This window comes from Microtus oregoni, unplaced genomic scaffold (assembly GCF_018167655.1).
Source record: "Microtus oregoni isolate MIOR12 unplaced genomic scaffold, Mior012 000046F_ref0000063, whole genome shotgun sequence".
NCBI lineage: Eukaryota > Metazoa > Chordata > Mammalia > Rodentia > Cricetidae > Microtus > Microtus oregoni.
This window is the reverse complement of record NW_024543220.1, coordinates 18,040,090-18,064,602: the sequence shown is the minus strand read 5'-3', so window position 1 is coordinate 18,064,602 and position 24,513 is coordinate 18,040,090. Positions and strand designations below refer to the sequence as shown.

Below are 24,513 nucleotides of genomic sequence, written 5' to 3'. Positions count from 1 at the left end.
GCTGGAGAGGAGAACCAGGTGAATTTCAAGCCTACCAGGACCTCCACTGTCTAGTAGACCAGGGATAGGATATGTATAAGGAGCCTGGACAGCAGGGGCTTCCAGGGTTCCAGACTGCACCGCACCAAGCCCCCAATCCTCTGGTAAGGAGCCCTGAGACCAGATGTTGCAGCTCCTCCAGGTTAGCAGTAGAGGAGTCTCTTCTGCAGAGAGACCTGGCCAAAAGGCAGAGACAGGTAACAGGAATGCCTATAAATGTGCAACAAGAGATTTCAGAAGTTCCAGAAATTTCTAACACCTGAATCTTTACCAAAACAGGACAATCATACTTCCAGAATCACTGAGGCAGGAGTGAAACACCACTGCAACAGCAAGAAGCAATGACATGACCAGAGAGAGGATTCAGCACTCACCAATGCCTATATCTTGTGTTATCTACAGGATGAGAGGGATGTTTCAAGAAGCCTGCAGGGTGAGCCATAAGCAGACTTGGGTGGCCATACCAGACACCAATAGAGGAGGCCTGGTACCTCACCTGGGTCTTCAAGGGTTCTCCTAACCTTGAGAATAGACTGGAAATATAGAGAAAAGCCCAGAACAACAGGCAAACTGTATAACACCCTGGTACACACCAGTCAGGGTCTGGCTCCCAGCCTAGGACAAGTGACTAAGTGAAGCCCCAGGCAGCACGGGCAGTGGTGGGGCTGCTTCCTTCCTTAGAGACTGCCTGCTTGGGAGCTGATTTTAGAGCCTTTGGTTTCCTGGTTTTCATTGTTCCAATTGTGTCAGCTATGGGGTGTGATCTGAGACACCAAAACTATTCTGATCCATTAGCAACTAACAGAGCCCCCTATCAGCTGCAGAAGGGAGATTGTACTTTCTTTAACTTCAAAACACTAGGAATAATAGCAATTTGGACATCTTTAGGACCTAGGCTCTAAGTTCAAGAAAATAAGTAAGAGAGCCCAGGGAGATAGCTCAGTCAGCAAAGTGCTTGTCATGCAAGTAGGAGAACCTGAATTTAATCCCCATCAACCACAAGGGGACTGGGGGATGGGGGTGGGGTTACCTGTAAGCCCAGTGCAGGGTGGGTGTGGAAACCGGTCTTCCAACAAGCCCGGCAGAATCAGAAAGTTCCAAATTCAGAGAGATAGCCTGTTCCGAAAATATGGTGGAAGGCCAGTGAGATGGCTCAGCAGGTAGAGGAACTTGCCCTGCAGAAATTTGCCTGAGTTGAATCCCCAGAACTCCAAAAAGTTGTGCTCTGGCCTGCATAAGTGACCATGTGCTTGCATGAACTCACGCACATATGCACGGGGGGGGGGGGGGGGGTCAGAGACAGAAATAATAATAAATAAAAATTTAAAAATAGATGGAAAGCCAGGTAGTGGTGGCATTCGGGAGGCAGAGGTAGGCAGATCTCTGTGAGTTCAAGGCCAGCCTGATCTCCAGAACTGAGTTCCAGGACAGCTAGGGCTGTTACACAGAAAAACCATGTCTCGAAGAAACAAAAACAAACAAATAAAAAAACAACAAAACGAAAAGGTGGAACGTCATTGAAGAAGACATCCAACAATGACCTCTGGTCTTTATACATTCACACATATGTGCACACATACAAAAAAAAAGAATTTTAAAAAGTATAGGTTGCACAGCTCTTATTTTTATAGAAATGGAGGCTATTAAAATAATTTCTTAATTGATTATTCAGGTAAAGGGTTAGATTCAAGTATGATGCTAGAAACAGCTACAGTGACCATGTCCTTCGAGTCAACTGGGATTTGGAACAGTCCCTAGTTTTAGACACTGCTTCAATATTTATAGGAAGCTGTGTTTTTCCTGTGTCCTGTGCTACTGGTATCAGTCATGACCAGGTGACTTATGGGGATAAATACATGTCCCTCTTTAATAATCTAATGGAACACAGCAATGGAGGAAATTTGACTTTAGACAAGGACTCCTAAGCTCTGATTTTTAAAGGTAACATTCAGACCAGGTATGGTAGTATACACAGGTAATACAGCATTTACAAGGCTATAGCAGAAAGATCAAGGCCAGCTGGGCTACAAAACAAGGCACTACCTCAAGAGAAAGAAGAGAGGAGGAAGGGGAACTATGGGAAGGGGAGGGGAAAAAACAGGGGAAGGAAGGGGAGAGGGGAGAGGGGAAAAGGAGAAGGAAAGAGAAGGAAAGAAGGAGAAAGGGAAAGGCGGAGGAGGGGAGACAAGATGAAATAACAGTGATCAACTCCAGACTGAGACTTGCTCTCATAATTGTTACCTTGAAGAACTAAATTCCAAGGTATAACTGTACTAAAAATAGAAACCATGTATACTCCCAAAACATTTTCTGCTATGTTCATGTTTTGAATCAATCAAACCAACCAGTTATGACACTGTAGGAAGGATGAGAAAGGTCAGTCACCACACAAAGGAAAGGAGGAGGGAACTGTCCACTCCAGCAGAGCACCAGGGATCAAGGGAAGAGAATTAAGACTATGGGTCTCAGCACAGGCCTGCCACAATCCAGGCCTCTCTCCTTTGGCCACAGTAACTCTAGGCCTTCCCTATCACACTCTCTGCTCCTCTGAAACCTCCTCCAAGAAACCTGAGAAGGAAGCTGATCTCTAGAGTCTTGTGAATTGTTCCAAATAAATAAAGTAGAGCCATTTTCTTATTAAAATAAAATGATGCTGTTTAAAGTAAAGACGAATTAATTTGCAAAGGATTAGAACAGCAGAAACCCAACCCAGTATGCAGAATGATGAGCAGATGGGGCTCCGGGGTCTCCTGGCTTACATCCAAACGCCCAGCCCATCACCATCCAGGCACCATCTGGGTTCATCAGTGCCTCCTCCTCACGAAGCTCACACTCAGAGGATCCACCTTCTCACCCACAGCTCATCGTTATACCCAGCACACTAAACATACTGTGAATGGGGATATGGCCAGGCTCCCAATCCTCAGAGCCACCAAGCTGCCCAAAGACACATTCACCATAGAAAACTAAAGCCAGAGGCCCACACCACTTCCTGCCCTCTCTAGGAGTGACTCACTAAACCAGGCTCACTACCATTCACTCAGTGGTGACAGTTAATGCCATAAAAAGTACTATTTCACCAAATTTCCAATTACTATACTGTTATAGCCTTTTAAACATTAACCTTGTCTAATGTAAAATCATAATTCAACTTCTTTGCCTTTTAACCGTAAAAAGTTAGTAAAAGCAGAAACAATCATACACGTAGCAAGGCTGAATGTCAACTAACATCAAAGCAGGAAATTTCACAACCCAAGCAGTGGAAGAAATCAGGTTGACTTAAAATAATGCCAGGGGCAAAATTAAGTGGAAGTCTGCATAAGGAGAAAATTGTCAGGGACAGTCTATTGATGTGTCAGCCAAATGAGAGATGCTTCATGAAGACAAGACTGACTGATCTTTGTATGTACTACCACACTTCCAACTCCAAAATGTGCCATAACAGGCACACAGCAGGAATTCAAAAAAATCTGTTTAATGACTAGGTAGGCAAATGAATGGAGCAAGGCCTAGTTTATGCTAAGGATGAGAAGATGTATGAATTTAAGTCAATGGCACCACCTCATTTAAGCAGAGCTGTTATCACAACCCATGCTGTGCAGTCAACAAAACTAGTACCCAGACCAGCCATGGCCTACAGGCTCAGGACACTGCAACTACTTAAAGTTAAACGTGGCAGGTATTCAAGCCAAGACTAAGGACGCCATGGCAGCACAGGTCAGCAACAGTCACTTGAAGAGGTAGAAGCATGGACCAGAGAGCACAGGGCTATTTCAGGGGACGGTCCCATGAAAACACTAAGAGGAGAGCTATCACCTGCTTCCCAACAATGCCACACTTTCAGCAGACCCACCAACCAGGTGACAGCACACTGGCAAGCTGAGCTAAAATATAAACTAACAAAATTGGCAAATGTTCAAATCAGGCTTTGTCCCCTACATGGAAAGCAAGGTGCTAAATATTTACACCACTAGGGATACTGTGCAGTCTGTAACCCACGTCTCAAAAAATAGGAAAAGCTCGGGGGCTGGAAGTGGGAAGAGTTTCCTCTTGAAGACGGTATTAAACAGAAACTGTGGCTTTGCAGTGTGTTTGCATCCTCAGAATGCAGAATTTCAGGAAGCCCATCCTGACTTTTCTGTATTTAGAGATGGTAGAGGGAAACCATGACCATCTCAGCAGATGCAGTGAATGCAGACAGTAAGTTCCAATGCTGCTTGTGACAAACATGACTCTTAAGAGTCCTCAGCAAACTGGGGAGAGGCAGTCCCTTGCCACAGATAACACGTACAGAACAACTACAATGACCCTCCCCCATTTAATGGCAGCATGAGGGGACTTGAGTGAGAGATAAGGGTCAAAGAAGCAGCCTGCTCATTATCACCACCATCCATGCAGCACAAACCACAGGGTATCCAAGACTCTAGACAATTAATGCTACAACTGGGCATTAAATATTATAATACCATAAGTAAACCATGTGCTCAGAATAGGATTCTTTATATAGATGCCATGAAATATAATTGCAAGCTGTGGCTATAATCACACACAAAATCCCCACATTAACAAGTCTTGGAGGATAACTGATGAGACTTCTACGGTGAGGATGCTTGGCCTGGGGGCATGGGGCAGACCACTCAAAAATGTGGGCTAACATATTAGGCCAACCTCAAGCTACAAAAAAAATTCATATGAATCAGCTCAATGTGAAAGTCAAAACAACCACTACAATAAAATGAATAATAATAGAGAAACATTCTTAGATGAGATATAATATCCCAAAGAAATAAAGGAAAAGACCAACACATTTAACTATGAAAAAAAAAAAACCTCTTCTTTTTGGGGAAGGAAAAATGAAGGAAACCAAAGCCAAAGATCAAGTAAGGCAAGCAGCTAATGTAGGAAATATTCATTCCATATCGGGAATCAAACACTCAAATGAACCTCTAGATTTGGGTCAGTTGAGGGCTCACTTTTTCCTGAGGATGGAGAGAAGCACTCCTGCCCTTGAGGGCCCGTGTCCACCCACATGTGAAGGGACATCTGCAAAGTGCTGCACACTGAAGCTAGAGAGGCAACCAGGATTTCCAGGAGGATGAAGTGACCTGAGCCCTCTTAGCAACAGAAGAACACAAGCTGGACTGGACGGTGGTTGCACACGCCTTTAATCCCAGCACTCCAGAGGCAGAGGCGTTGCTCTGGGTGCGCTCTTTCTATGCATTCTTTCTCAGTCTTTTATTTTGAGATTTTAGATTCCATATGCCCTTCACTTCACCACTCCTGAAAGCATAAGCACAGGGATCTGAGCTGTGAGCACTGGGAAAGACTGGGTAGGAGACTGTCAAACTGAGAAATGAACTCGGTGTGGGACCATTAACTGTGGCAGCTTCACACTAACCTTTTCTCCCCAGGATCCCATTGGGCGCCCCACCTTGTATCTCACTGCTGTGACTTCTCTATGTCCTCTAAGCAAAGTGAGCGTCCCCAGCCTTCCTTTTCTCCGCTGTATATGCACAGCCCAAGCACTGACGGTGACCCCTAACGGAGCAGTTCGAGTTCTTTCCTCATTAGATAATATAGTGTCCCTGGTTGTGTAGGGACACTAGAGGACCACATGAGGTAGGCAAGCTCATTGCAGGCCAGGTCACCCCTGGTGAGGGACTATCTGTTGCCTCTCTCCACTCTAAAGTTACTTTTTCCCTTTTTAATAAATAAAGAACTTGGGGTAAAGATGTTCTGTTTCAAGGCAAAAACCCCCTTTCTCCTCAACTTTTCCCCACTAATCTTAGCACTGACCTCTGGAACACCCATCCTGGGATCCCAGCACTGTGACCACAGTGTTTGCCTACCCTGGCTGGACTAGGCCCTTCCTTGTTCCTTCTGCACCGCTGACTGGCACTCTTCCATGAGGAAGAGCTGTCCGTTCTTCCATATTTACATGCTTATCTGGTCAGCTGGCTGTATTAGTGGAGAGTGACCTGAACTTTATTCTATGACCTAATTAATCATGATTCCCTTTCTTTGTTCGTGAAGGGCTCCTTCAGATTAGCCCCGAGCCTTTCCTCTCTTCCTGGCACCAACAGACATCCCAGAGATGTCATCTATGAGCCACCTCACAGGGTGAGTGCGTTCACTGATACTGAGAGGCATTGCTTCTGGGCCTTCCCAGAGTACCTGTGTGAGATCACATGCATCTGTGTTGCCCTGTACTATTAAAGACCACCCAACTCCAATGCAACACCACATTCCAGCCCCTCCTGCCCTTATCTGAAATCTCCTGGAGCAAGGGAATCCTGGCTTTTGTTATGATCAACCCATGTTTGAAACCATATACACACAGTTCAGCCTGACACATTTAACTCCTAACCCTCGAGAAACAAATCTATCAAGACAGAACATTTCATTTGGTTCTTCCAGCTTTATCCTGAAAGAATCCAGTCAATATACTGTTTTCTCTCACTTGCTCTACTCGGGTCTCTACTTGCATCCCACATAGAGTCACCATGTATCCTAATTATCTACTTCACCGGTATATGAAGCATCTATATCTCCAAAGGCTAGCCTGTGTCAGTTTACTGTATACTGATATACAGTATAAGGTGTACTGTTACAGTGCAGTGACCCATCTTTTCTTTTTTATCACTTCTACATCCTGCTGTGACCACACTCCTCCATTCCCACCTCTTCTTGTACAAGCATCTAGCCAGCATGCATTTCAACATAATGGAAGCTCACCAAACATTCGCACTCAGTACGTCCTGGAAATTGTTGTAAGACAGCCCACAGATCCTGCTCTTCATGACTCTCATGAATATGAGTATCTAGGTCACGCTACACATATTTTCATATTATTGGATATGTGTTTTTATAGGCTGAATGTAGGTTTAATTTAGGGGGTTCCATGGTTCAAACATTACAGTTGATTTTCTCTTCTGATGAATGAGTAAAACATACACACACACACAAATACTACTGAGGATCTGACATAAGACTGTCATCTTAAGAAACCCACATAGTTTCTGCTCAACATTATGCCAAGATAATTCAGATAATTCATCCTGGAAACAACCAAGGCACATGATGTAGAGAACTCCTCAGTAGAAGGCAATGGTTGTGAACCTAGCCTTTAACAGCTGAGCCATCTCTCCAACCCAGTGGAAGGCAATGGAAAACCAATCTCAATGACAGAAATGGGCAAACATATCCACACAAAGACATTTTACTAATGTTTGGAGTAGCATAATTTGTAATTGTTATAAAGTGGAAACAGCCTAATCTAACATCATTTCTGGTAAGAGATAACCAGGATGTGATACATACACATAACAAAAGAGCAGACTACTACTGCAAAGCTGCAGGGTGGGTGAGCCTTAGATGCACATAAGTGGGCTACACCCTGCAGAGAAGTCTGCCTTGGACCTGATTTCAATAAGATGAAGGGTTGACAAAAGGGAATCTAGAGATTGCATGCAGATGACCTACAGCAGGGGCTGGGTCTTAGTTAAAAGTTTCTGTTGCTGTGATGAAACATAAGCTTACATTTCCACATCACTGTTCATCACTAAAAGAAATCAGGACAGGAATTCAAGCAGGGCAGGAACCTGGAGACAGGAGTTGATGCAGGGGTCATTGAAGGGAGTTGCTTACTGGCTTGCTTCCCCTGGCTTGCTCAGCCTACGTTCTTAGAGAACCTAGGATCATGAGCCCAAGGACAGCATGACCCACAATGGACTGGACCCTCCACAACTGATCACTAATGGAGAAAATACCTTACAGCTGGATCTTATGGAGGCATTCCCTCAACTAAGGCTCCTTCCTCTCTAATGACTATAGCTTGTTTCAAGTTGACACAAAAGCAGCCACTGCAGGTTACAATGAAAATAACTGAAAACAGACATGGAGGGCACTCAGTGCAAAGGGAAAGCTCAAAAACTGGACTATAGTGATATTGTCACAACCCAGACCTGAAAGAAAATTCTTAAACTAAAACAAGCAATGTTATTTTCTTCCTCATCTTCCCGGAGCACTCTGAAAAATGAACCTTCAGACGTAATTGGGTCCTATTTGCATTATGTATTGCTTCCTTTTGCAGTCAGTAAGATCAAGAAAATTCCTTGGTCAATTCTTCGATAGACTGTGACAAGGCGCAGCTAACATAGCCCAGTGAATCCCAGTGCTCACAACTGCTGCTGAGAAAAAGGAAAACCTCCCTTTGCTCCAGCCAGGGTCTTCAGGAATAAACAATCCTAAACCCACAAAGAGTTTGCCCTTTATGCCCATCTGATGTGTACCTACAGCTGATCAACACAGCAAAAACTTTAGGCAAGCAGAGTGGGCACTACATGCTAAGCATGAATAAGAGGCATACATTTGGCAGTGTCCTGCGGGTCACACAGCACCAGCCTATATTTCTGTGGAAATATAATCACTGTCCTTATACAGTTTCTCTAGGGGGATAAAATTAAAGAACAGAAAGCATTTGTGTGAAATGATCAAATATGTCACTCAGTCATCTGCATGTGGGCAATAATCATCTACTATGAGGCACCAAGAAATACACAGGGGAAAAATCCCAAGAGTGTAAGTCAATGTCTCTGTTCCTGGTAGCTCTACGGTGTAAGCGCCAACGGACAGCCGGTTAGCAGAATCCAGACAGAGGTTTTCCTCGGAGCACTTCCAAAAGCCGACTGAGATGTTATGCAAGCCAATTTCTTTCACAGAGTTCCAGCAATGGTGAAATCTAGGTTGAACTCTGTGATCCCAAGTGTAGCTCTGAAATCCTTATGATTCCCTCCTCTGAACTCCACATCTTATGAAACAAAGACACTGCAGCTTCATTCCCAAACCGGCTCCTAACTGGAGCAGTTACTTACCATTCACTGATTACGCCACTACCTTCTTGGAACTGGAAATTTAAACAACAACAAAAAATTATTGCGTGAGGCTCTGCAAAAGTTTAGATAGCATTTTAATGAAAATAAATTGTCAATGTATTATGAAAGGAAAAATAATCCCCTGGGGTATTCCACAAAAGAACATGATGTTACATGTGAAAAAATAATAATAAACCCAAATACAAAATGATAAATTCAGTTCCAGAATAACAATTTGGCTGTATTGTTATTTTGGGTGGATATTTCCCCAGAAAGAAATCAATCTGTATTCATGGAGACTAATAAACATGTATCTGATGTAAGTAATTTTCCTCCTATCTAGAACAGTTTGGACATGAACAATTAAGTCATTGCACCTTGAACTGTGGCCCAAGTACATGAGTCTCTTGGGGCTTTTACCTTCAAACAGATGGGTCTCGGGCCATTTGTACTCAGGCCTAGAACATGTGTAAATTAACACTAAGGGCTTCCTCCCATTCTTGTGTAAGGTGTGTGTGTTGGGGGTGGAGCCACCCAGGTAATGAGTGCACCCTCTCTGAGGCAGCACAAAATCCCATCTGCTCTCATGCAGCCAGGATACACACAGGTGATAAGCTCTGCCAATCCAACACCCCCACAAGATTTTACCTCAAGAGAGAAAAAGCTGAAGAAGTAGGTGCCTGGTACACAAAAAGAGACACAAAGCTTAAGAGATGTCAGATTGGAAGGGCTCTGAGGTTATGCTAAGAACCTCAAATAAATTCCCTTTCTCAATAGACCCAACTCACCCAGAGTAGGCTAGCCATCATGTGGTTAGTGTGTTTGGGTTGTACTTTTTTAACAGCAATAACAAAGCCTGTGTTTATGTGCACTGCCCATTAGTAAAGGCACAGGGAACCTGTTGACTTTCAGACTTGTTTTCTAGCCCAAATGGTAGATGTGTTAACAACTTTATAATGTTGGGAGAAGGGGCAATTAAATCTTAATTGATTATCTTTATCAGTCATGATACACTGCAAACTCACATAACTGCTAAGTTCGAGACAATAGACAACCTAGTTCTTCTGTACCAAATAAAGTGCAAAAGGGTTTACCAACTCTGGCCCTCTGAAGTCTTGTATTTCCTCACAAGACCAGAGCCCCTTATCTCACTTTCTTCAATCCTGCCCCAAACCTGTTCAACTCTTCAGAACCCTCCTCCAATACTGCACCCTCTCAACAGGCATTGACCCAAAGGGACATCTGTGTGCCAAGTGCTAGCCCTATATGGACCTTAGCAGCCAGAACACAAGGGCATGGCATGTGCTATTTACGCCTGCACAGGAATTCTACAATCAGTATTTGCTGGACAACTAAAGAACGTTAGAAGCCACCACTTTAGCATCTTCATTTCACATTCAAAGAAGCTGGGGCAGATTCAGAACCAAGCTGGGATTATTCCCCACAAGTCCCTAAATTCTGGATCACTCTCCTGCTTGGTTCTCAACCAAGCAGTTGATAAGCTACACTTTCTCCAATTTTAATTCCTGTAAGCCTCCACAGTTGAATCACATTGATTTTTCATTTTGTCTGGATGCTTTTTTCTGAAACCTCCCAGAGCATCCGACTTTCAAATGCTGTTATCACTTCAGGGAATGCATTTCAACCACACGCCGCCCAAGAGTGTAAGATGATGTTGTTGAGGCACAACTTTTTTTTCCCCAGGATGTGAGCACCCTGTTTTCAACAGATTAATTTACTATATTGTACTTTATGATTTTATAACAATTTTGAATGTTTTGTAAATGTTTCTATTCTACAAAGAAAAGCAAGGAAGTCTGGAGATAACACAGACATATGGGCATAAATACATGACTGATTCAGTAAGTACAGTAGGATGTGGGGGGCAGCATGTAAGGCAGAAAAGCATACGTTTGCAGAGGCAGACAACTTCTTCAATTCAGGCTCTATCACTTACCACCTACAGAAGGAATAAGAAAAAGTTACTCCCCCATTCAGCAAGGATTTAAAAGTACCTGCCATCTGCCAGCCACTGTTCTGGGCCTCAGGACATATAGTGCACCACTCCTGCTTTCCAGGAGCTTCTGATCCTGCCAGGTAGTTGTATTTGGATGAAAGAAGGGAGTAAGGTATAGACAAACGATAAAAACAACCAGAGTGACAGAGCACATACTTATGAATGTGTGTGCAGAAATACGTGAGAGCTGACTAGAGACCAAGGGCAGATTGGGGGTAGAAGACAGAAGGGGCTGGCTGGGAGCACCTGAGATGGAACAGGTGCGGGGTTTCAAGCAGGAGAGACTACTTGGCTGCTATCCAAGAACAAACTGAAAGGACACATAGTGAGAAAAGGGAGATTGGGCAGGCAGCCACTCAGGTAAGCCATGAAAGCAACTTCTCAACGATGAAAAGGGGTGGTGGCCATCCCACAGAACAGTGTCCTCCCAAAATCAGCATGAGAACCAAACAAGACTAACCATGCATGACACACAGTAAGAACTTAGGAACTGTTTGCTAAATAATAGCCAGCTCTCCCAAGAAGTCACTGAACCTCTTTACATGAGTTTCATGATTGATCTGAAAAACATCAGCCCTGGGATCTCCTATAAGAGAACTGACCCAAGAGCAAGGATCTCCCTGAGCATAGCAGTTCTACCAACTTAAAACTTAGAAAGCTTGTGACTTACAGACAACATGTGATTATTTCAAAGACATAAGCACAAAAAATGCTACACATTGTATACTAGTGGGTAATCTGATGCAAAATGTCTGTCCTCAGTATCACCAGACAAGAGCTTCCCTATCGGTTCCCTGACCTACCATGTCTGACGACAAATAAGACCCACTTCAGAACAGAAGAGAGAATGCTGCACAAAGAAGTCAACAAGAGCCTAGTGAGAGTGCTCAGGGGGGAAAGCACTTGCTACACAACTTTGATGACCTGAATTCAATCCAGAGAACCCATGGTGAAAGGAGAGAACCAGCTCCCAAAGTCATCCTTATCTCTAATGATATCTGTAGCATTCAGAGGCCGTGCACATGTGCACACACACACACGTGCGCGCACACGCACATAAAATAAATAATATTAAAACAGAGAGGGAATGAGTCTCTTCTAACTGAGAAGCTACTGATAGTTATGGCTTCTACGGCAGGAGAAGAAATTTTTTTAAGGGTGGAGCCCTAGTAAGTCAACCACACTCCAGTGAATGATTCCATACCTACCAACATATGATCAGCACAAACTGAACTCAGTAGATTATTTAAAGGGGGTAGGCAAGAAGTGGGAAGGATTGGGAATAGGGAGATGGGGGTATTTGGGAGAAGCTAGAAAAAATACATGAGACAGGAATGGTGCTTGTGCTGGTGGCTCTTATGCCAACTTGACACAAACTAGAATCATCAAAGAGGAAAGAGCCTCAACTGAGAAATGCCTCCAGAAGATCAGGTTGTAGGCAAGCCAATAGGGCATTTTCTTAATTAATGATAGATGGGAGTGAGCCCAGCCCATTGTGGGTGGTGTTGTCCCTGGGCTGATGGTACTGTGTTCTATGAGAAAGCAGGCAGAGCAAGCTATGGGGAACAAGCCAGTAAGCAGCACCCCTCCAAAACCTCTGCATCAGCTCCTGCCTCCAGGTTCCTGCCTTATTTGAGCTCCTGTCCTAACTTCCTTCATGATGAATAGTGATATGGAAGTGTAAGCCAAATAAACCCTTTCCTCCCCAAGTTACTTTTGGTTATGGTGTTTTATCATAGCAATAGTAACCTAACCCTAACTAGCATGTGGTACATGCCTTTAATCCCAGCACTCAAGAGGTTGAGGCAGGTGTATCTCTGTGAGTTCAATGCTAGCCTAAACTACATAATGACACCTTGTATCACAAAGCAAAGGAACAATAAAATACATAAAATTTCAAAAATATAATTAAAAAATATTTTTTAAAGGGTGGAGGACCAAGAAGACTGACCAGACACACCAAGCTGGACTCCCACACAGGCTATTGGAGTGACCTATGCCATAAACAGGTATCAGAGGAAAGAAATTGTGGCTACAAGACATGGTTGGAGCTTCTGGACTGTTCAGCGTGTGGCTGCTCATGGAAAGCTGGACAAGAACCACCCACAAGCTACAAAGTGCCCTAGGGTCAAAGCTGTTGCATGCATGCCCTTTAAGAACACACGTGGGACTTCTTCATAGGTTCTGTGTCTGTGTCCTTCAAAATACCCTTTATAATAAAATGTAAATGTGAATAAAGTGGTTCCTTTCTGGAAGCCACTCTGAGGAGGGGCTGTGAGAACCCTGACTTGACAGTCAGAAGTTCCAGAGGTCCAGACAAACCACTGGGCCTGAAGTGGAGGTCATCTTAAAGACAGAGCCCTCAGCCTAAGGATCTATCATGCTCCAGGCAGACAGTATCCAACCGGACAGGAGCAGAGGACACTGCTGATGTCTGGTACAGAGCCGACTGCCTGCACAGTGAAATTTTGCCACCCTCTGAGGATGATGTCATGAGGGGATAGTAGGAAAAACTGAGTCTGCATTAGTGTTTTCTGCTTCGTCTCTCCTCTTCCTGAGCCCAATCCCGCACCCACCACCAAGGAAAGATTCCGGTCTTCTCTCCTTCCTCACCTCTACAACTCTGAGCCTGCATTACGTGAAAGCGTTAACCCCACTTTAAAAACCTGCACTGCCTATACCACCTGTCCCTACATGTCCCTCCAGCCCCACCTTCAAATCTCCAACTAGACAATGATACGGTCCCTTCCACAGTTCCGTAGACTAGACGACATAGCCCCCTCTACAGCTCTACCAAGCAGTGTTCCCCAACTGTCTTTTCACCACACCTTCACAGGAAAGGTCCTCTTGCCCTCTGCTGACACACGGCCCCACTGTCCTCCAGTTTTCCAAAGAATGACAAAACTCACACTACATATGGACCTCAGCCACACCTCTTTCTAGCAAGTCACAGATACAATAACTTCAAAGGACAGCATCTGTTGTGCCTTACTTACTCTCCTTCCCTGATGTAAGCTCTCCGTCCCCATCCCTGGCATCTTCCACAACCATACACATGAAGCAGGTTCCCAGCAAAGCCTGTGTGAAGAAGCAGGGGAGGTCCCTGTTTCTCGAGTAACAGCAGTGAGTTCTGCCCTGTATGGGGAAAGCTTCTGAGTATCACACTGAAAACAAGGATGTTTCTAACTTCAAATCCTAAGCAGCCAAACAACCACAAAGAATACAAGTCAAACTCATTCAAGCAAGGCATGTCAGCAAACTCTTAATGGGAGTTTTGTTAAACAGGATGAACATCAATGTAAATGTTGACACCCTCGATGTCACCTTCCTCTGGGGTTGGGGACATTCCAAATGCAAGCCGGTCATTCCTTCTACAGCTTTCAGATGCCAGGTCCTCTCATCAGGGCTACATCTGATAACTAAGGATGTTAGCTCTCCTTCCAATGAGGACAATTCAAAGACGAGGGAACGTTTTAATAAAGAAAAATTCCATTCCATATAAACCTCTCCATAAAAAGACCACAGGGCATGTTTGCTTGTGAGAATGGTATTCCAGGTCCTATGCCATTCTTCCTAATCCAGGCTAGCACATCTTCCAAATACTTTTGAATGAACTAAAGGTCCCAGATACAGAAGCTGCCTCTGTGCTGGGGTTGAACGTCCTCTCTCCTTTAGCCCCTAGAACCTTTTCAAGGACTTGCTTCCTGCAATGTTCATTTCAATCAGGTCAAGAACATGCTACCATCATTATCTAAAACAAGATACACAGGAGCCTAGACCATTGCACCCATTTTGAGTTCTAGCAGTATGTTTTCCTTTAAACAAAACTTCCTTAGAGAGTCATTCACATTTAATGCCTACAAATCCCCACCAAAGTCTCTGATGGCCTGCCTCTCATCGAATCCAAGGAAGTATTTTCCAGACCCCTAAGACTGAAAAGTACCTGATCACTGGATTCCTGGATACTGGATCTTCCTGCTTGCCTTCTTCTTCAGTATCCACCACTTCAGTATCACAGTACCTACCTCTGCTCTTCTGCATCCATATTTACTGTCCAGCCTATGATATGAAACAGCAACTATACTCAAAAAAGACACCTACATTTACATATATGGCCCAACCTTTTCCTGAGCCTGTCCTTGAATTTCCATTTCTATCCAAATCTCTCATTCAGATGACTAATCATAAAAACAATAAGCTAAGCAAACTCTCTTAAATACTGCAAGTCAGGTACTATTCTAGACCTTCTTCATTAGCTCAGCATATTGACTTGACAACCATTTGAGACGGTTGCTTTCTTCTTTCCTTCCTTCCTTTCTTCCTTCCTGTCCCACCCCAACTGCCTCTTTCATATTGGGATTAAAGGTATGCACCCCCATGCCTGGTCAAGACACAAGTTCTATTCTCCCTGAACTAAGGATAAAAAGCTGAAGCACAGAAAAGTTAAACAGCTAGGTGGTGGGATGGCACACTGACCCCCTGGTTAGGGTATTGGTATGACTGCTGAGTAAGGTCTCAGGCTTCATTTTCCAAATCTCAAGTCCAAATCCTTACCCTAAACTACAACCTTCCCAGGCTTCCAACTCCACCAACGTGGCACTACCCCAAGCTAAAAGTCAGAAGACTCAAATCTAAGCAATGTGTTGTGATTATATTACTCCAGTATCCTTTTTCATGAAAGCACAAAAGCACTGCAATAGTCTATGCTCAAAGTCAGTCCTTTCAATGAGTGTAAATGAATGCTAAGTGGTAAGAAAGTGTTGCCATCATCTAACTGGCCCACCCTCCTCTGTCAGGAATATAAAAAAACAATGGTGCACCTCACAGACAAAGCATCTTACACGGTGATGAATCCACCTCTCCCCCATGCTGGGCCCCAACCTGGGCTTCCTCGCTGGTCTCCAGGGCTACTCCTCCCTGCAGCAATGAAGTGAGGGGGGATGAGTGTAGCATGCTATAGAGGATCTCTCTGTGCCACTGACTGTGTGACCTGGAACAAGCTCCTCACAGTTCCCCGCCTTGACAGCACCATCTATAAACAGTAAGAGGCTGGAAAGACCGTTCAGCAGGACTGACAATCTGAGAAGCTTGTCCTCTGACTTTCACGTTGTCTACACTCACACATATATACATGAAAATAAAATAAATGAATAAAAACCTTGAACAGTAATAATGTTCACCTTTTGGGCTGCCAGGTGGTTGAGCCTACAGCTATGAAGTATCTGAAACAGCCTGGCACATGACAAGCTCCTGAAAATCCACAAGCCAGAATGATTCTTTTGAAAGATAAACCAGATCACATCCTTCCCTATCATGTTCAAAACTCTCTAAAAGGGAAAGGGGGAGGGAGAAGAGCAGGCAGGCCAGCCCTCCTAAGACCTCCCATCACTCTGGGATTAAAATTTAAATCCTTAACCACAGCCTCTATAGTCCAGCAAGAAGCAGCCCTCCCCACCTCTCCAGCCTCATTTCCTGCCACTCTCCCTCCCTTTCTGACCACAATGGCTCCCTGACATTAACAACACATGTCAAGGCCTTTACCCCAGAGTCCCCTCTGCCTGGAAGGCTGCATCAGGCTATAGCCAAACACATCCCCACACTCCTCGGACACCTATTCTGTTTCCTCCCACCTACCTCTTCTTCCTTTGCCCCTCAGGGTACACAGACATTAGAGTCTGGTCTTGTTCAGGATTCCACTATTCCCATAATGAGAACCCCAGGTAAGCAGAATTAGCCTCATCAGGCTCACTAGAACAACAACCTGGAGCACAGGTACCCCCGATGAGAAAGAAAGAGCATCCAGTTTTAAAATCATTGATCTAGAGCCAACAGCTTCCACTCTGTTCTTCAACATAAATACGAGGCACCTTTAAGCTACTTTCATTCCCCTCCTGCTTCATCTGGACTCAGCCCATCATGCCTGAAACCAAAGTCATTGGCATACATATTCCTAGAGTACCACATGAGTATAAACACGGGAAGAACAACGGGCAGTATTATCAAACTGTTTAAAAGAAAACAACAACTTGATTATTAACATCAATGATCCTAACTGCCGTGGAAGGCAAGGTAAATATCTCTGCTGGCCTGGTTACTGCACCTTCTTCATCCACTCCTCAAGAAAGACCGTCACAAGCAATAAAGAAGAAATCTTAATTAATCTAGTGCAGTGATTCTCAACCTGAGACCTTTGGGGGTCAACACTTTCACAGGGGGTCACATTTTAGATATCCTGCATATCATATATTTTCATTACAATTAATAACAGCAGAATTACAGTAATGAAGTAGCAACAAAAATAATTTTATGGTTGGGAGTCACTACAACATGAAGCTTGCAGCATTGGGAAGGTTGAGAACCACTGATCTAGTGGGCAGTTTTTAAGTAAAATTGTTGCTAGTTCTTTATTCTACTTCATATACTATGAACACATTAAATGAAGGGTTTTATTGATTTATTTGTTGGTTCATTTTATTTATTTTTTTATTGAGCTATATATATTTTTCTCCACTCCCCTCCTTTCCTCCCCCATCTCCTTCTACCTTCGCCCATGATCCCCAAGCTCCTGATTTATTCAGGCGATCTTACTGTTTTCTACTTAAATAAAGGGTTTTTAAGTCTAACCATTTCCCTCACATCAAACTGTGGACTTTGGAAATTCTTACGTTAGAAAGACACTGAAAACCATCAAGTTTTCCAGTAAAACTGAACCTCTCCAAGCGTTCACACTAGCTTTGATCATCTCCTTAACATCTGTATAACTTCATTGACGACAATCTCCAAAAGCTGCTTCTAGATAACCTCTGAAGTATTTAAACAATATTCTCTCATCCTGTGTATTTACATGGCTAATTACAGCACTCAAGGCAATAAAATCCAGTTCTTAAACACAACTTACTAATACAGAAATTTGGGATTAAAGATTATGAGCAGATCTTTCTTATGCCCATGTATAAATAAGAATCCTACTGTTACAATGTTAATGAAAATTTTAAAACACTACTATTTTAAAAACTGATACAAACCATAATTCCAGATACTGGTACATTGCATTGGTGGTATAGTGGCGAGCACAGCTACCTTCCAGATACTGGGAGCCTAAGACAGGTTGACTGATAGTCTGAGATTCACGTGGGCTGTGGGCTATGTAGACAATGAGTTCAAGGCCAACCTGGGCAACATGGTGAGACCATTTCTCAAGGCTGAGATATACTTCAGTAGTAAACCACTTGCCTAACATGTGCCAGGGTCTTGGTTCACTCGCTGCCCAGTACCAGAAAAAAATTATATTAAAAAATTATATATATATATATATAATTATATATTATATAACTGAGTGGTGGGGTACAGAATGGAATGAAGTTGAGCCTATTCTGTGTGCCTTTTGGATGTATTATGTACACATAAATTGCTTGCCTTCCTGAATGTATTATATGCATGCTTAAGTTTTTAAACCTAAAAGCTAAAGTTGTATACCTTTGCAAATATTGTAATTTTATCTCAAAATGTTAATGCTATTAAAGTGATTAGTAGGCACACTGTCTGTGGGTTTTGTACTGTGCCTGTGGAGTCCTGCACTGTAACTCCAGAGAGGAGGTCTAGCACATGACCAGTTGCAAACTGTTCATTCGCAGGACAAGATGGCTTTAAATGGTTCTTTTTTAATTCCAAAATATTCTGAAGCAGTTTAAATGCTTTACGGCATATAAACTCACAAAGAAGTGAATTTGCCTATGAGCCAAGATGTGTTTCTCAGTATCTAATCTTCCTGCCTTGGCCTAGCAGCAATAACTGACTGAACACATCATGGAAGATACTTCATTAATTCCTCTCTCCACCATTGTCCTTGCAGAAAGAGCTCCTTCGATCCTTCCAAGTGGAGCTTTGTAGCTGACGCAGAAGTAACTGAATGTGCCCAGTTTCTGAAACCCCTTGACATCTACCAGGCATGGAGAATGCATTCCTTCCCAAGCCTGTGAATTCCACCTCTTCACCACTGTGGGATCACAGCACCCAGCCCGGGGTGTCTCATCCAATATTTATCAAGCCCTGTTGTGGGGTGCCCGTGCTGTGAATCTGCTCCTTGGAGGAGCCTCTACCAAGGGACCATTAATCCTCATTCCAAAGGAACTGTACCAACCAACCTTCTGCCTCCTTTTTCTTCTCTCCCTCTCCAGGGAACCCTCTCAAGCAAACAGGGTAAAGAAGTTTCATTGCCGAGAAAGGAAGAAACAGCAGGCTCCTTCAAACAGCTTAGACACTGCTCTTGAGTCAAAAACAGTTTTAGAAAATGCAGCTTCCTTTCAAAGGTACAAAGAGCAATACATTATTTCTATTCTCGGTAAAAATTACGGTTTGGTCATCTTAATTACGGCACCTAACAGTAAGAAAGCAAGTTTGCTATCAGGCCACTTCATTATCCTTTCAGAATGGAACGCAATGATGGTTTTCAAAAGACGGAAAAAGATGCCCTCTCCAGAAGTAACAACCCAAATCTGCTAACTGAAAACATTAACGTTCAACCAGACACAACGGTGCGGATACTCCCCTCATAAATCCCGAACCGACAGGCAACTCCTGTGGCACTACAGTCTAGCGTCCACAGCCCCATCTGACACCTTCTCTTGCACACAGTCACCACACAGTGATTTTCCGACTACCTATGCGAGCGCCTCAAAATTCACCTCCAGTCCCTAATGTCCCAGATGGCTCCCACGGCCATCGGGGCACTCGGAACTTCGTCACCCAGGCGCAGGGCGCCCCATGCCGACTCTGAGCCCTCAGGAGGGACACGGACCACCAAAAAGCAGCCTCATTCCCCGGGTCACGGTGCCCACTCCCTGGCAGTGCAGTGTCTCCTTTGCAGGACACAAGGCGCTCACCACGGGGCACAGCCTTCCTTACGTGGAGTATAGGGTTAGGATCTCCCTCCTCGGAGCACAGAGTATCATCTGCAGGTTACAGGGTTCCCCCCTCCCTGCGACGCATCTTCACCTCTGCGGGGCACTCGGCCCCCCTCCGTTGGGCGCAGTCTCCCGTCTGTCAAGCACATGGTCCCTTCTGCAGGGCACAAAGTCCCCATCCCCTGGTACGTCTTCCCCTTCTCGGAGAACAGGGTTCCCACCCCCCGGCTCAGCCTCCCTTCTGCTCCCGGCACAGGTCCCCTCTGTAGGACACAGGATTCACTCTCTGAGCGCAGCCTCCCCTGTGCCAAGCACATGGTCCCTTCTGCAGGACACAGGGTCCCCATCCCCGGACGCAGCTTCAGAGTGACACAAGGTGTCTCCTCCCCGGGAGCAGCCTCCCTTCTGCTGGGAACAGGTCCCCTCTCTAGGATACAAGGTCTGCATCCCCGGGCCAGCTTTCCCCCTGCAGGGCACAGGGTCCCCCTTCCGGGGTGCAGTCTCCCCTCTGCTGGGCAAAGGTCCCCTCCCGGGGTACAAGATCCCCTCCCCAGAGCACAGGTCCCCTCCGCCCGGCAGACGGTTCACTTCCTCGGCGCAACCTCCACTCCGATGGGCACAGGTCCCCTCCCTGGAGTAGAGGGTCCCCTCCGCGGGCACAGCCTCCTGTCCGAGGGGCGCACTCTCGGCTCACCGCGGCGCAGCGCATCCCACGCGGACGCGGCGCCTCCAGGAGCGGACAAGCCGTCTTGGGCGCAGCCTCCTCCCGCAGCGCAGCGCATCCGAGAGGACGCGGCCCGCCCTCCCCGCGCCACCCGAGGATGCGCCAGCCACCCCGCAGCCCGCCGCGGGCCCGGAGCCGGGATCTATAGGGTCTGGGGTCGGTGGTCAGGTCCGCAGCCGCCGGCGCTGCGCGGCCTCAGCCACCTGCCCCGCGCTTACATAAACGCGGCCGCCCTCGTCCCCGTCGCCTTACCTCAGGTCACGCTGTGCCCGCGGGCTGCCGACGTCTGGCTCTGGGCGCTGCGGCGGGCTCGGCTGGCCCCGCGGCCCCGGCCAGGAGCCCCTCGCCGCCGCCTCAGCCTCAGCCACCTCAGCTTCAGCCGCTGCCTCAGCCTCTGCCTCAACCTCAGCGCCGGCGGCTCCGCCCCCTCGGCTCGCCCCGCCCCAGCCGCCGCAGCCGCGCGCGCGCGATCGTGCAGGGGTGGAGCCAGCGCCCGACGCCGGCGTGCGCGCGCCCGCGCCTCCGGGCCCCGAACCGGAGTCCCAGCTCGCCTAAGGCGGAAATCGCGGGGCGTAGCGATTTGAACCAAATCACCTCTTGTGTCCCCAGGGAGACTGGAAGCGGAGGGAGCCTCGGTCGGTCACGCATTGAGAAGATCGACGGCCCGGGATTCTCGAACTTGCTCTGAGGAGACCCGAGAGAGCGGGAGCCTCAGATGGAAGGGAGCTGAGGGGACAGGTGGGACCAAGGACCCTAGACTTTCTGTAGAAGCTGGGAACTGGGCTGGGAGCCTCGCATGGAAGCGCGCCTGTGGCTGCCCCGCTCTGCATCTTATGCGTAGTACCGCGGAATCCCGCAGGAATCATCCCTGGGTCTTCCTCTGCTTTTAAGAGATGGCCCTGGTCACACCCACCTCCGTAGACGTTGAAAATCAGTAGGTAGAGGACCAGGGACATGGTTTTGTGAAGCAATGTGTCTGGTGTTGGTCACGGGGAGAGTCCAGGAACTAGAAACGGCAGTAGGTTTTTAGCTTAGACCCCAGGGTCAAGTTCAGGCTCTGCCATTCTTTGGCATATCAGACATCTCATTTACTCGCGCTGCTTGTTTCCTCATTTCTTTAAATATTAAAGAAAAGAAGAAAAAGAAAAGGACTAGTAAAAGATGAGCGCAGGTAAGGTACTGCTGGGAAGTGGCCAGCATTCTGTATGGCCTCTCAGCCGACTAGCTCACCTTTGGGTGCCGTGCCAGAATGGGGTCTGAAGAGGTCCAGAATTTGAAACATAAACTGACCGCAGGAGTCGTGCTACAGCGGGTCAACGTCATCTTGACCCATCACTTAGCATAACAGAAGAACCTGCCCCTGGGCCCAGCCCTCCAGTGAGTTCTTAGGCTTTTCCTAAAACCTGGGCACCAGGCAGTCTCTACAGAGGTACTTGTTGGCAAGTAAGTAGAAACTTACTTACTCTTGGACTGCCTACTAGGACTTCAACCCTAACATATGAATTTGTACATAAGGACAGCATGTCTGTTCCTGGGTATCACACTATCCCAGAACTTGCTAACTTAAACAGTCATGGTTGGTGAATCTGGCAAACAGCAGCTTGTGCTGTGTTCAGCTGGTTTGATTCATCTCTGCTTCATGGGTGATCTCACCCCCAGAGGCCAGGTTACTAAGCCGGCTCATGTTGCTTCTTGTAAAGGCCGTGGTCTACCCACAGGAAAACAAGTTCCAGCACACGGGGCCTTGGCAGCCACTGCACACATCACCTGCCTTTCTGTGACTGACTAAATTGAAGTTCCTGGCCTGACACAAGTAAATAGGAGAGACAGATGTGGACGAAGGAAGCGTGTTCTGTCAGAAGCCATCACTTGGACAGACCTTTGGTTCATTGTGGACTGTGATAGCAAAAACATAAATACACCAGCTTCATCCAGGAGTAGCTAGGATAGTCTATTTATCTGCTGTGTACACTGCCAAAAAAACTACCCTGAAGTGAAGATAACAGGACACATAAACTGAGGCAAGAAAATGACATTCTGATGGCCTCTCAGGTGTCTGGTGGTATCATGTGCAATTGATTAGAAAGACATTTTCATAGTCTAGAAGTCGATGGTGTCAGGATGCCTGATAGGAGCATAACTGGGGAACAGTCTAGTGTAAGGAGCATATGCTTTGTGCCTGAACTGTGCAAACCCACTATGCCACACAGCCGTGAGACTGGACGGATCCTTCACCTTCCGTTGGTGGGAGAGATGTGTATCCACCTGATAGCCTGGTCCATCACTGATGACCAGAAAGACTTAATGGTGCAGTCTTAGGAACCGTCATGGATACAAATGTGAGTTATGGGACCCCGGAAATCCAGTCTAGTAGAAGAAGCCGGAGGCCGGAGGCATTTGAGCTGCCCCTTTAGCAGGAGTGAAGACGGTGATGAGGGTGCCCAAGGTGGAGGAAAGAGTATTGTCACCCCAGGAATTAGGAGAACTGCTGCCAGTATTCCCGTGGAGTCGCCCTGATTGGCCCCCTTCCATCTTACACCCTCCCTCAACTATCAGGAGGTGAAATCTATTGAGTGACTAGGCTGCAGGGGATAAACAGATCTGTGGTCTGTTTTTGTACACTTCACAACCTAAGAAATAATGTTATAATTAACATTGTAATGGGGGGTGAAAATATGCAACAGGCTTATGTGGTTTACAAGGCTTAAAATCCATCTAGATTTTAAATCCATCCTTTACATTAAAAAGAGAGAGAGAGAGAGCCAAATAGGATCTACCTTTATAGCTGGGTGTTAGGTCGGCCTCCATCACGCCGTCAAAGTATGTAGGCTTCCAGGGAAGAAAACAAGTAAAGGCAGCAGCGGTGGTTAGGAATGCTGGCTGATGGACACCAGCTTTAGTGCCCATAGAGGCCCAGGTTAGATGCAGAGAGCATAGGTCAGGTGGAACTAGAAAGAGTTGTTTTGGGAACTAGATCTCAGTGAGACTAAGGAGCATAGATTGACACCACAGCCTGAGAGGGAGGACCAGAACTTAGAAGAAGGACTGCCAGCTGGTGCTGGAGGAGATGGTGATATGTGTTGCAGCCGGGGGAAGACAAAATCCAAGGTCCTTCTGGGCTCTTTTGAGTGTGCAAGTCTGTCAGATTCTCAAAAAACACCATCAACACAGAAGAGCAGAATCAGAATGAGGCCGTTCATTTAAGACCCAAGAGTGGAAAAGGTCACCAACCACCTACAGAGTGTGAAGAGAGGAGCAAAGAAGAGCTGGTACAAAGGAGGACCCCAGAGACAGGAGTCAGTAGAAAAAAAAAGATAAAAACCCGTCGGACTTGAAAACAGGAGGTTATAGTGACCTTGAAGATTCAGCAGTGTATTGGGGACACTGTTAACTACAAAGGAAAAACTTCAAATCTCATGGCCCATTTTCTTAAGTTTTATTTTTGTGGTGCTGGAGATCAAACCCTGGGAGCCATGGAGCATTCTACCATTGACTCACTCTGACCTCAAAACCTAAGCACGACAAAGTGGAGGCTTAACTTCACTAATAAAATCTGAAATGATAGCCAAGCGGTGGTGGCGCACGCCTTTAATCCCAGCACTCGGGAGGCAGAGGTAGGCGGATCTCTGTGAGTTCGAGGCCAGCGTGGTCTACAAGAGCTAGTTCCAGGCTCCAAAGCTACAGAGAAACCCTGTTTCGAAAAACTAAAAAAAAAAAAAAAAAAAAAAAAAACTGAAATGATTACAGAACTCGACACACCAAACTCAGTCACAAATAAAGTAACAATATCATGTTCCAAGTTACATTTTTTCAAAGAACATGACTCTGTGCTAACACTTTGACATTTACTAATCGCATCAAACCTGGGGCAGCACTGTGTAATAATCTCAGGAGCTGCAGAAAGGGGTTTTGAGAAGCCAATTTTGGTGGACCAGGCCTTGTAATCCTAACACTAAG

General features: G+C 45.8%; 1 protein-coding gene across 1 annotated transcript in view; it reads right to left on the bottom strand.

The window, feature by feature from the left end:
• The window catches only part of Adarb1 (adenosine deaminase RNA specific B1), a 122,611-nt gene extending 101,623 nt beyond the window's left edge, over nt 1-20,988 (bottom strand). The window contains exon 1 of the mRNA XM_041634621.1: nt 20,809-20,988. The gene's annotated coding sequence lies outside the window, so the exon portion shown is untranslated. The remainder of the gene's footprint in view (nt 1-20,808) is intronic.
• Nucleotides 20,989-24,513: the final 3,525 nt, after the last annotated feature.